Here is an 11702-nt window from a genome sequence, read left to right on the forward strand (position 1 = left end):
CAATTAAATTTAATGTTTTTGTACAACTTCCTTCTTGGGCCTGGAACATCTTACCCTGAAGTCAGAGTGTGGTAGACATTATCTGACTTTCAGATTGTTCCACTAATTCATTTGTCAGTATGTCAGGCAGCCCCCTTCTGCTCGTGTCTGTTGTTGTGCCAGCACAAATTGATTTATTTGCTGATTTGTTACATGAAATTACTAACTCTTTTCAAAAAATCAGAATATTACATTCTAAAGTAGAACTGCTGCTCCATGATTTTCACCTATAGCTAAAAGAGTCTCTCTCTCTCTCTCTCTAAAATGGATTCTAAAGATGAACAAGGAAGCTCTGCCTGTTTTATTTTCCACAGATCTTTCTTAAATGTTTAAAGGTAGTTATGGTAAGATATTCCATACATTTTAAAAAGCAGTCTTCAAATGCGATCTGCCCTGTAGTGACAGTCAGAAGTGAGGGAAGTACCTTACAACTGAGTTACAGTTTAGCGTGTCAGAAGCAGAACCCAAACATGCAACATCAGAAATATTCTCACTTTCACATGGTCTGTTCTCCATCTCATCTGTTTTCCATCCTTCCCTCCCCTCTTCTATTTTTCCATTCTATTAGTTTAGGTGTATTTTGAGTAAGAATATTCATCAAAATTGTTTGGAGCATGTAGCACAATGAATATGAACATTGGATCACTTGGTAGCAACACTCTAGACAGGGTCTAACAGTTCAAAATAATATTTCTCTGCCAGCTACTCTGCACATGGCCAGAAGCACATGTCCATGTGTCTGAGGTAGCCTAGTAAAGCACTCCTCTGAAGAACCTTTCTGACGTAGGCTTTTCAAATAATTTCACAAATAGCAAGCTCAATCAATAGGACTCTGAGCACTGAAACAGTAATTAGATAATTAGATATGTGTTATTAGTTGAGAAACAGAGGTGAAGCACTTTGCTACCGCAGACACGTAAGAGGTCAGAACTCAGGTCCCCCTGCCCTACCCCTAAGACCGCCGTCCATGCACTGACTAGGCTCTCCAAGATATGATTAGACCCTGACCTTGCACTACCAGACAGACTGTCAGCCATAAAATTATCAGTCAGGCTTTAAAAAGCCACACCTGAATGAACAGACTGAGGTGAGTTCTTATACATACTGCATGTCAATAAAGTATTGGATTTCAAGGTCTATTCACTTTCTGTCATGGAAGGGCTTTATGCAGATGATTTCTGTTAATTCTGAGTGCTGTTATGCAAAGAGGACTCTTATGCATTGACTGAATAATTTTAACTGTTTACTTAAATTGCAGATACTATCACTTGACTTACGTAGACCTATCAAATTGCTACTACTAGTGCTCGATATGAAATTAATGCGATTACAGAAAGCAAATAAAAGCTGTCAAGACTGTTACAACAGGATGAAAACAAAAATATTTAATAATCTCATGTGAAGTGTTGGACATCTTTCAAATATAAAGAACTGTTGGGGCTTCTGGAATTAACATGATTGCATGTCTAGCTGGAATGGAATGCATATCTACTACAACCCAAATGTAGCACTCACCAGAGCTCTCCCTTATAGCTGTATAGTCCTTTGATCAGAAAAGCATTTTGAACTAGCATGCTGTAAATATTTTTTCACATTTCATATTTTTTCATATTTCACAAAATAATTATTTTTCATATTGGGAGGGGAACTTGTAACAGAACTGCGAGGTACAATCTTTCAATGGAATAATGTTTTATACTGTGAGAGCAGAAATACAAAGTGTTACGAGGATAAAACTGCATCTACATAGTTTCAGTTCTGGACATAAGGTGCATTTGCATTTAATATGGTTTAGTTAGATGCGATTTCATGGCTGACACATAGATTACAGGTGAGGAAAGAGGCAGTAATGCTTCTTTTCAAAACCATAATAGTTAAAAGAAGGTGAAAAATATTTTAGATCAATCACTCTGGTTCACAAAAACCAAAAAACACTGAATCATGAACCCTAAAAAACTGTCAAATTAACTAGCAGTAAAAAGAAACCCACATCCACAACACAAACTAACTCATACTGAATATACAAGAGTGGCAGCTGTGGCATGTGATGCCTTGCAGGCTTACCCTCAAAACTGGTAGGCATCTTGCTAGAGTTCTAAAGCATACAAAACTACGAAATAAACTATGACATTTATTTCAATTGCCATGCTTTTTATAGGCACAATTAAACGATGCTTACAAGAGACATTTATCTATATTATTGTAGCTGAATAGCAAAGCCCTTTTATTCGCATCTGCAATATTAGATAAAGCAGACTGGATTAAGTAGAAAATGAGACCCTACACATCTAATACATAAATGTTTCATTCTTAGACGGATACCGTTCCCACCATCATGTCCCTTCTTTTTCTACAGGTTGCTTCCAAGAGAGCACACCAGTAACCGTAACTTTGTTAATCAGAAGATAAAATATTTGATTCCTGCAGATTAGATCAGCAACTCAGTAGCTGAGAACAAAGGAAGAAAGCTGCCAGGGACTTGCATTCCGTACGACAGCAATCACACTTACTTGGCGTAGGTCAGCCTGCAGAGACTGGCTGGCATCACCGGGTGGAGAATCTCAGGATGTAGAGAACAAGCACCTCAACACCTCACTGATCACAATTTTCAGTACTAGACACAGGCCTTGAAATTCTGGGATGCCAAAGAAGTAAACTTCTATCACTGAAGCATGCAAGATTATGACGGCCTGTATTCAAAAAGTTGCAGGGATGTTGATGAAAACCCATGCAGAATATTATACACTAATGAATTAAGGCAGAAAAGATAACACTGATCTATTCACCTGTATTTTGATGGCAAATATATAGCCAAAGCATGACTACGTCTGCCTCATGCATTAGCAGACAGCAAAAGCAATCATATACAAAGGATGGTTTGGCTGAAGTTGCTGGCATGTAGCTTAAAGCTCTATATAATGATTTCTGTAAATGGCCATCATAATTCTTCTCTGTTAGGCATAAAACAGTCTTCACTGAAGTGCCCTTAGGACCATCAGAAAAACAAAATGTGTCAAAACTATTAAAAAAGTCATCCAATCAAATATATACACTGTAGGTCCGCATTGGTATAACCAACATTCTGCTTAAGGGTGTAAATTAATTTGGGCAAGTGAGATTCTTTGCCAATGTGAGCAATGTTAAAAAAAAAAAAAAAAAAAAAGCCCTTTTAAAGAACAGATAGCAGAATGAAATATGTTTACAGTTCAGTGACAAAAAGAATTATTATATATCTAACAGAATATGTACCAGCAAAGGATTTTATTCTAGTCACAACGAAATCTGCTTTCCTTAAATTAAGAAATTAAAATCACTAGCCACAGACAAGCCTACTCCATTCCGTGTATCTGTAAATTACTCTTCTGGATAGCAAGAACTCTAGGCTGAGAAGGCTTCCTCTTTCAAATGCTGATTAGAATTATTCATTTGTAGCTTAATGACACTGAATGAACTTTGACTAGTAGACTTTTCTAAACGGCCATAAACCATACCTCTGGGACACTTTTTGGTGTATCTGACAAAGATTCAAAAACTCAGCTTTGAAGAAATTTGCTGTAATTTTTGTTGGCTGAGCTTTCCTCTTAAATTTAAGTCAAGATTTCTTAGTTCTTCCACCTTTGATCCCCACACTCAAAGTTCAGGAGTGCTTTAATCAAAGGCATGAGCCTCTCCAGCTTTATTAATGGCATAACTGTTTCTCTTTTGACTCAATATATAAATTTAGTGTAAAAAAATTTTAAAAACTTAGTGTCTGTATGCCTTCTGATGAAGGAGTATCATTCATATTGCTTTGGATAGACACATATCTACTCATGATCCAAATAAGGAGAAACTTATTTTCACTATTAATCTTAAAAAAAAAAAAAAAGGGAAAGCGGGAAGGGGAAGCGGAAAGCGGGAAGGGGAAGCGGAAGCGGGAAGCGGAGGAAAAAACAGCCCTGGGAATGAAAAAGAAATACGAACTGAAAGATACAGAGGAAAATTTTGAGGCTTCAGTACCTAATGATGTATACAGACAAAAAAAAAAAAAAAAATTCAAGCGCCTTGGTGATTTCAAAAAATTTCTCTAGTTATTTCTTACGTTCTGGTCCTTGATTTTTTTTTTAATCAACAATTTCCTAATATTTCCTTGTTTGTAAATGAAATTGTAACAGGGACTATTCTGCTGTTTCTGGTTTGGAGTTTTCCTGTTTGAATATTCTTCTTTAGCAGTGCCTGAAACAGTAAGCAGCAGCAGAAATTTGGACCATTTCAGTTCAATTTTAACTTAAAATACTGGTCCTTTTATACATTGCAGTCTTTAAATGTTAATTATTTTGAACTTTTTCTTTATTTTCCATTTTTGCTTGACACCACAAAAGCCAATAAAAACTAAACAGTCAAGGCCTAACAACAATTTTGTCAAAATTTGTCAAATTTTTTCTTAACCTATGGCTGTAGTCCTTCTTGAATATGCTGAAGTCTCCTTCATCAGTACAGCTAAATCTTGCTCTATGTTTTATAGTCATGCTGGCATACCTTCTTAAAGTTGTAATTCAGATTCAGTGGCATTGACTGCTTTATATATAGACAACTGGAAAATGTTCACAGAACTATTTAAAGAGACACTGAGAAAAGAAAATTGTTAACACTAGAGCTGCCGATACACCTTTTAGAATTGTTGAATTACAGCCAGCCATCTAAAATTTGCTTTCCTTCAAAAATAGATGAATATCTAGAAGAGCCAGAGGACTCGGACACTATGCAAACCCACACTAGTAACAAGTTAAGTAATTTCTGTGCCTACTGGTCTGGACTGAAACTGGAAGCTTTCTGAATTAACCTGCAACATCAACTAGCAAAACAGTAATACTGATTATACCTATCCCAATTCATAGCATAGTATTACCAAATACATATTTTATAGTTGCTGGTTAAAGAAACGGCTTGATCTCTATGTAACAGCTGCCATCTTTACAAGCACCAGTATTTTTCTTGGATATGCTCTTTTCCTACACCTTACCTTGGGGGTAGGTACAATGAACAGCATAGTAAAAAGCCACCCGTTAAAAGAGCTGAAAGTCAAGGCCTGGACTCTCTGATAATGTCTGTGATTTCCTAGAGCAGATTTCGGCTGGGTTATACGAAACGCTGTAGCTGAAACAGCAGCCTACAGGAAGGGGAAGGTGGGGAAGGACAATTGCCTGTGCTTGGAACCTGCCTCAGTTCTCCCACTCTCTGTCCCGGACACTTCCCGAGGTATGCCACCACTTCTGCAGCACGCTTAGCTGCTGCATCCCTTCACAGCAATTTCACAGCATGGGCAAAGCACCACTTCCTTTTGCAAATAGATACCTGTCAGCCTGGTTAACCTCTGCACTGCTGCACCCTTTAAAACCCACAGGACCCTCTTTAGCGGAGGACTACATTCACCACCTGAGCCAGGCCTGAGAACTGTCCTTCACCTTCACCTAATTAGCGTTGATTAGCTGAGAGCTACCAGTTAAGCATCTGTTGAGTACACTTATAGCACCTTTTCCCACTCTCACGGACTGCAAGATGCAGCCTGGCTCTTGCTCAAGATCTTGGCTCCAGGCTGGCCAGACCAGCTTAATCCATGTCTGCCAGGTGACAGTATGGTAGGATTCGAAAGCACACATGCCCCATCACTCTACGTGCTTCAGTTACCGCCTGCATAGCTCTGGCCAGCGCCCACCTGCCTCCAAATGGTCTTCACTTCCACTTCACTTCCAAGATTCCTGCCACCTGCTGACATATGCTGGCCTAGCCTACGATGTCACAAGGCACACCAGGCATATTTTTCACAAAACATTATGAAAATAGCAATATGAAACACCATGAAAAGTAATTTTTACTGGAAAATAAAATATTCCAATGAATCCAACAGGATCAGGGTCAGTGCTCAAGCTTCCTTAAGGTCCACTCCTTACTTGAATGATTGGAATTTACACATACTCGTTGTGGCCCAAGTAAATCCTAGAATTCTTATTTCCAGCCCTTTCCATCATGCGTCTTTCTAACGTTTGGAAAATGGGTGAAAGAGAAGGCATCTATGAGCAGTGCAACACAGACGGCATCTACATTACAGTCAGAGAAGCTGCACAAGGAGTCATAAAGTGTGGCAAGAATGACAAATGTCCCTCTAATTACAGATTAACTCCTCAATTAATAGCTATATAACCTTAACAGCCCTATCAAAAACTGCCCTAGAGCTCTCCCAAAGGCCGTTCCGATGTTCAGATGGACACACAAGGATCAGAGCAATCACTTATTATTCCCAACTATACTATGCAGCAAAATCTTAACAACCTTCACGTTACTTGCAAAGCACTGAGATGCTCTGGAAGTTTATGCTCATGAAAGGGGCCAGGCAGAAGATGCTCTTTACAAGGCACCATAAAGTCATGCCTTCTCACACTTAGTAAAATCGCACTGCTTTATCCATGCCACAGTTAGTAATGGTTAATTATAATGCCAAATGAACAGCTACAAACAAGTCAGTTCAGGTTGGTCTTTTACATATTTCATGTACATTAACACAGTAAAATTGAACATTGACACAGTAACATTTCGGAGAGAGGAACTTCAGGGAGCTGTAGGATGCATTTTGACCTCTGATTAATACTTACAGCAGTTATTCAGAAATACTAATGGTTTTCCCATACACATTGCGTACTTCAAAGCAAATAAGTTTTAAATGTTTACATTGTAGTTTATACGTGGTAGATATTAACTAACAGTGATTTATGGGTGCTGATTAAAGGTTGAGAGTTTTTTTTTTGTTTTGTTTTTTTAAGTTAAAAACAATTTCATATGTATCCTGGCAAATAGCGAAAGGCAATACCGAGCAAGAGACTAGTTCAAATGGACATATGCAGCTATATGACTGAGTATTCTCTTTTTCAATATCAGCAAGTTAAGTTTACTATCTCAGCTCTTAAGGACAGCAAAAAGGATGTAACTGTTGTTCACTGGATTTGCTGCTGTAGCATAATACTCTTACACTACTCCTAGATAAATTATTCTGTATACTGAAATACTGTAAGAACTGTTCTTCATATTTACCTCATCTTCCAACCATAGGCAAGAATAAACAGTATTTTTCAATGTTGCAGCTTTGTTTTCTAAGTTTGAAAATATGTGAACTTGTTTTCTCATTTAGAACATGTCTATACAAAAGAAACCTATTGTCTAAAATTCACACCCTAAGGAGAGAGCTATGCAACAATCACACTTACAGGGAGACTTGGGAAAGCAGCTGTTTCACTGTTAAAGGACAACAGTCAGATGCTGAGTGTACCTTTGAAGAAAGCAGTCCAGCACTGCCATGCCTCAGAGGTGGAGCTCCTTCAAAGCAGGGGCTTTGTAAGCAGCAGCATTCTGTTGACAGGCCTCAATGGATGATCAGAGTCTTACATCAAGTGCTAGTCCACCAGTTAGGGGAGAAATGGTATAACTGAGAAGAAAGTACTACGAGGATATTGAGGAAGGAAGAAGATTTGATGAAGAGTTTAACTGTTCCAGAAACAACAGTATGCATAAAAGACTATGGCTCTATAAAACACCTAAAATACAGGTTACTACAATTTCATTCTCAGATTAGAGATAAACTATATTTTAGTTAATTACAACAGATACCACTGAGTGAGATTAAGGATGTTAAGTTTTTCCTTAAATTTGCCATATCCTCAAAATGGAAATTTGCAGTTAAGACGCAGAAAAAGTCTTTGCGGTTTATTTCATTTTTGTGGTTGTTTTTTTTTTAAGAATGTAAGCAAGACTGGTACACTACAGAACCATATCAAATGAGCTGGTATTCAAGTTCAGTATGGAAGAGAACCTCAAGGAAAAAGAATGTATTTTAGCAGCAATATTATATCTACCTCATAATCTAAGTAAGATTCTGCAGTAAATTCAAGTTACCCATAGCCACAGCGAATTATTTTCTCTTGCACATCAGACTGAAGTTAATTTACTACTGGTACTTAATATACATCATGTTTACAAATAAAGGGAAAACTGTATTAATTATATTCACTTAAACATACACTTAAGTGTATAATTATACAGGCTTTTCACTCTGCTCAAGCACAGCCCAAAAGGTTCACTTTGAGAGCACACAATGAAACTGTGTACAGTCAAAGAGGACACTGTCCTTCCATTTTATTTTTCATACTTTCCATTATTCACTTGTAACAGAACATATTTAGTGTGATTTACGACAGGGAGATCTTCCCTCTCCCTCTTCCTCAAAACAAGTCACCAATTCCCCTGCAACGTCCAAAAGAATTCCTGGGATACATTTACTCACATGTAAGAGAGAGGTATGTTTGTATTCTCTGCAAAGTATTCAAAGAAACTATCTATCCTTTTATTTAAAGGAACGTTAAAAACTATTTGTTTTAAGTCTGACCTTACCATTGAATGCTATTATCCCAACTCTTAGCCTCTAGGCAATTACAAAGAAAAAAGAAATCGTTTGAGCACATCCAGCCAACAATTTTCATGTTAAAAAAAAGTGTAAGTTGGAGCCATGTGGTCTCAATCAGGCAGTAAAAAAACCCTCTGTATTTTCTTAAATGCACAACTGCAGTATGCCCATAACCTCTCTTTTAAATCATCTTAACCAGATCTGAATCACTCTCACCACAAATGATTCGGTGGCCCTGGAATGTGCTGGGGTAGACAGAGTTGCTCTGCAATGGACATTGGGACATTTCCCACTTCTCCAGTGTTAAGAGACTAGGCTGCAGCAAAGTAAAAAAGTTCTTTAAAAGGTTAAAGCCAAGACAAAAAGTGACATCACAGTTCAATCATTCAGGGAAAAAAAGGAAAAAAAAGAAAGAAAAAAAAAAGCAACTACTGCCTAATAAATCAGTGCTCTGTGCCACAAACCACAGTGAGCCAACACAGCCAAAGAACAGCTTTTCTTGCTGAAGCAAACAGAGATACCTCAAGCAGCTGGCAGACGCATGTTTAATTGTATTCACATAGAACCACTGTATCCATTAAGCTGGCCAGACTCCAAGAAGTGAGCAATTAAGAAAGCAGAATAACCATGACTTCAGTAACGATCTCAGCTTGCCTTTACATCGCACTACCACATTTCTCACTACAGGCTACCACAACTTTCAGCATTGGTAAGAATGTACATGGCACTTCTTTAAAAGCTCATAGGCAGACTGTTTAGGATCAAAGACTGTAACGTACTTGTGCTACCTGGATGAATGCTGCTTCTGCACTGTTCCACTAAAGTCAGTAGGAACTTTAGGCACTTAGCACCTTGCTGGCTTTCTCAGCATATCTCAAAAGGAATCCCTAATTATGTTTTACTTCTAAAGTTAATATCAGAGGAAGGGGAATGTAATGCACTGAGGGCTACTAAAAGTCAAGTTTAAGCAGCAAATAAGCAAGCCATGCTTATCTAGCTACACATTTTTTTAAATGTTACTTCCTCCTTAAAAGGTTGAAAGATTTCTTTCAGTCTTAATAGAATTACCTCAGAAAACAAGTTAAACATGTGGCCAAAGTGGTGTTCATCTTAAACAGAGATGGGCCAGAGCCAAGACACTTGGATCCTGATATTAACTTTCTCATAGTTCAAGGATGTTGGAATCCAGGGTTTTGGTTCAGGCCCATCTCTGGTGTATAAGTTCTGAACTCAGCATTCATCGCCAAACCTCACAGTCAGAACAACATACGCTTTAATATATCAAAGTAGGAAAAACAGTGTAAAGATGTCAGATTTTTCCACCACATCATTGAGAAAAGATGACATTAAAGCACCCACGTAAATTGTGAAACTGAAAGCAACTGCTGAGGCAACCTGACATGGTGCCATCAGCAGGGGGGAGCCCAACTCTGGAAAACACTATTCCAATTTTAGCTCTGAAAAAGAATCTTTGCTAGTTGTAGTGTGCAATTCTATTCCAGTGAATAACTTGCTATAAATAGAGCTAGTAACAGCTATGGAGAGAAGACATGCCTTAGTGTAACGCAAACAAAATTTGTACTAGACATCACTACTCTCCTAACGTATTGTACTTTATTCTGCTGAGCATTATTTTGCAGTCATTCTATAGGCATAGAATTTAATTTCTACCGATTACCATACGATGAAAATTATTTTTCCAAATAGAGGAAGCCAGAATGGGTGAGCTTTGTTTACAAGTTTCTGAAAAAAAAGGGGGGGGGGCAAAAACCCAGAGCTACAAGAGCTCAGAACAGTTAATTGCCTGTGTTTGCTACCCTTTGCACAAGGTACCCTTTGCTACCCTCATTCAGCCTGCATTTCAAGTGACTTGATTCACCTTTGCAAATCTCTGATAAGCTAAATAAGGTGGTAGGGGAGAGGGACTGCCTGCCTGTCAGTACAAAATGTTGGAATAACTATAGTTGAAGGAGCCAGAGTTAAGGGGTAAGAAAGGAAAGCCTTCCTCTTTTTAGGCTCATTATCCCATTATCCCCCTCCCCCCCTTTTTAATCCTTTTTTTTTTTTTTTTTTTTTTTTTTTTGAATATTATTACATACCTCAACTCTCCTGGCCTTTTCCCCTTCCTCAAATTACATATTTGAGCTTTTGAATTCCAAGACTTTCTTATTTATCACTTTGTTAAGATAACCCATCTAGCAAGACATAATAGCATGCTGATAGCAGTGCTTATCAGTAGCTCTAAGACAAATGGGTCCCTACAGTGAATTTCCTTTGACAGCTAGATGGCATTTCTGAAAGCAAGGCAGTTGGATTAACCTGCTGTTGTGCTGATCATTGCAAAATTTTTCCTAAAGAAAAACACAAGGAGAAGAAGAAAAATTCTTGGTAACAAAGCTGTAGGTTCCTTTATGCTAGCAAATTTAGAAGCCAGCTGTGTTAACACTTTTATAAAGCAAGAACAGTCACACCACTATTGGAAGAAAACCAAATTTCTTTTTGCAGTTCCTGTCCTCTCCATGATAGTCATTAACCTAAGTATATACTGTTTTTTTCCACTGTACATTAGCTTTCACCTGTATGCCCCAAAATTGTAGACTTGCAAAGGCTTTTTGTTTTCAAAACCAGGTTCACTTGGCTCGTAGGCTAAAGGTGCGTTCGGGGGGGGGGAGCTTAGCACGAATGCCAGCCATTTAAACAAACTTTATTCCTAGTTTCTATAAGGTAAACACTCTTGGGAAACATCTCATCCCTTTCACTGCCCCATTCTCCCTGAACTTCAGTTCTGTTCGTATCCTCCGTGCTGAAAAATCTTGACTTCCCCGGTTCAGCTCTTACACTTAAATGGGTTTACTGCTAGGAAAAGTTATTCCACACACGATTCAAAAGTAAACAGAGCTGCAGAAAACCCAACAACGAAGCCACCTGGAAAGCTTTCCAGAACTGTACAGCTACTTTGGAATTTGGCTAAAATCTGTATGTTCTGGCAGCGCTTTTTGGGAAGGTAGAGAGCAGAAAGGTTTTACTGCCAGGCACTGTTCTGAGAGCACTGTAGCTGAGTGCACTCAGTATAAATCACAGGCATGCCTCCCCCCCGCCCCCAGCAATAAAATGGCTAAGGCACCTCACTGTCTCTTGCACTTTTACATACATTTGAGGCAGGCACTTACCGTGGTGGAACAGATGGACCCCCACCCCCTCCAAAGAAGCTGATAACTGATGGTTTCGTGTC

General features: G+C 38.4%; 1 protein-coding gene across 5 annotated transcripts in view; it reads right to left on the reverse strand.

Moving 5' to 3' along the window:
* Positions 1-11702, reverse strand: part of PALLD (palladin, cytoskeletal associated protein) — a 211623-nt gene that overhangs the window by 146628 nt on the left and 53293 nt on the right. Inside the window, exon 1 of one of the 5 annotated variants that reach the window (XM_085319865.1) lies at positions 11641-11700. The exons of the other annotated variants lie outside the window; for them this stretch is intronic. The gene's annotated coding sequence lies outside the window, so the exon portion shown is untranslated. Of the gene's footprint in view, positions 1-11640; positions 11701-11702 lie in introns of those variants that run through there. 5 annotated transcript variants of the gene reach the window in all.

This window comes from Rhea americana, unplaced genomic scaffold (genome assembly GCF_003343005.1).
Source record: "Rhea americana isolate MKP2758 unplaced genomic scaffold, rheAme1 scaffold_60, whole genome shotgun sequence".
NCBI classification, from domain to species: domain Eukaryota; kingdom Metazoa; phylum Chordata; class Aves; order Rheiformes; family Rheidae; genus Rhea; species Rhea americana.